The sequence below is a fragment of the Tupaia chinensis genome, unplaced genomic scaffold, assembly GCF_000334495.1.
Source record: "Tupaia chinensis unplaced genomic scaffold, TupChi_1.0 Scaffold000090_1, whole genome shotgun sequence".
Lineage (NCBI taxonomy): Eukaryota > Metazoa > Chordata > Mammalia > Scandentia > Tupaiidae > Tupaia > Tupaia belangeri.
The window spans coordinates 672,986-675,217 of NW_006159552.1; the positions used below are offsets into that span (position 1 = coordinate 672,986).

Consider the following 2,232-nt stretch of genomic DNA (forward strand, 5'->3'; position numbering starts at 1 on the left):
GGAGATGGCAGAGGGTAAGAGATAGGGAATCACAAGGATGGGGGGTAAAAAGCAAAACATACAGAAAACAAGAAATGGAAGATCATTTGCTGACAATAACATGTTTGTTGATGTGCTTGATTGAGACAATATACAGTGTACTCTGGATGGAAAATCCCATTTTGTATGTTGTAGTGATGTACAGTGAATGAATGCAAATCAATAAATTGAATAAAAAAAAAAACTCTTAAAAATTAAAAAAAAAAAAAAGAAAGAAAGAAAAGAAAAATAGTGAGTGGCAGGGCCGGCTGATGGTAACAGGGTTGAGAGGCTGGTCACAGAGCGTGCTTACGATGAATACCAGAGGGCTTGGATCTCCGCTAAAAGTGAATATTCCAGTTACTGAATTTGCAGCAAGTGGACCTTTTAAAAGTCATGATCTTCTTCGAAAAAGTTTTTTCTTGTGTGAAAAATGAGCTTTTTGCCCAGTCATCTCCTTGAATTATCAGAAAAAAATTTCCAGCCCAACCAAGATAAGATGCATTTTTCCACACTCAGAAACATCCGGGATCTGTTTGCTCCATTAACATTACAAATGGAATTCAAGGCAGTACAGCAGGCTCAGCGTCTCCCATTTTGGTCCAGTTCAAACCTTTCGCTGGCTATTTGGAGGGGTAACGATGAGACCATTGGATGTGAAGATATTCTCAATGACCCTTCACAGTGAACAACTAGGAGAACTGTACTTGATGGTGGAGTAGAAGCTTCGTTGATTGTGACACGTGGGCCTGCATGGAAGTGACGCTGCGAGTTGTTTACATCATCTTTTTTCTGTAATTTCATGTACACAAAAATTAAAAGTACTGACACCCGAGAAGTTTTGCCTAAATAGTATCAGTAGTCATCATTTGAAATGATCTGGGTCTTTGGCTCCTGGCTGTCAGATAGCATAAAGCACTAAAGGGAGAGGATCTTAAAGTGTCTAATTTATATTAAAACAATAGCCTTCTTGGTCTTTAGGAAAAAATATCTGCTTATGCATATTATAAAACTACCTGCAGGTTTCAATTCAACCCGTTTTCTAGGTATGCCATATTATTTATTTTTGAATGACCATTATCAGCATTTGACTCTGCAGACTTCATAATAGCATTTTTTCAGAATAAACATTTGTAATTGATTTCGTTGGCCACACTTCAAATTGAGTACAGTGTAAGATATTTATAGTTTCATTATGACTCTGCATTATAGTCCATTAGTACTCAGAAGTAATATTTGCTATAATGAAGCTATTTTAGAATTATAGCTATTTGATTCTTTCAGGTTGAAAAGTATAAATTCAGAGATTTTGATCTTTGTCTTTTCTTTAAAGTGGAATAAAGCAACCACCAGAGTAGGGAGAACTGTTGTACTTCACAGATTTAATATGTATTTAATGTATTAACAGCGATACTATTAAAGAAATGGAGTAAAACTTCTTTTCTTTATTCTTCATTTATATATTACAAGATGCTTAAGTTTAAAACAGTTTCAGAACATTCTCATACATACTGTGCTTTCATAACCAAATTCCTTAATAATTTACTTAAAAATAAATTTCCACTGTGGTTGCAAAAAAAAAAAGAAAAGAAAAGAAAAGAAATGGCTATTTATCACTCATATTTTTGAAAATGTTAAAGTAATTTGTCTGAATTGTATAGAACAGCATTTTGAACACTTTGGTGATCTTTTTTCCTTTTTTTTTTTTTTTTTTTGTTGTTGTTTTTTAAGTTTTTTCCATATGGTGCACTACCCTCTAGAAAGAGACAGAAAGAGGGAAGTGAGAAATCACCCCCCAGGGGACATGGCCACACCACAATCCCTTTTCCCCCATTCTCCTCTTGGGATTTTGGGTGCTCACACACATGCACCTGGCATGACTTTCAAGCTGCCAAGTTGGGTCTCCAACTGCAGTCGGCCATGTGGGAATCTAAGGCCTTCACCACCACACACCACCTGCTGGCCCCTCAAGATTTCTTTTCATTTGCGTGTGCTCTTTTAATGTTGATTTTAAATAGCTTTAGTCCACTAAAACGAATGTTGGTTTTGTTATTCGTTGTTTGTGTTTTAGCAACACAAGTTTCTAGAGAAAAAGGCAGTCACTTGCATTTCGTTTTATGGCAACATGGGGAATATATGGCAAGTTGCTGGCGCCTTCTGTCCTCGGGTTCCTGGAGCAGGGCATCAGGCCAGCCGTGAAGCTCTGCATACCCA

General features: G+C 36.7%; 1 protein-coding gene and 1 pseudogene across 3 annotated transcripts in view; both read left to right on the forward strand.

Moving 5' to 3' along the window:
- The window catches only part of GMDS (GDP-mannose 4,6-dehydratase), an 806,940-nt gene that overhangs the window by 573,550 nt on the left and 231,158 nt on the right, over nucleotides 1-2,232 (forward strand). The gene's annotated exons all lie outside the window — the stretch shown is intronic.
- Nucleotides 284-752, forward strand: LOC102483975 (proteasome maturation protein pseudogene; annotated as a pseudogene).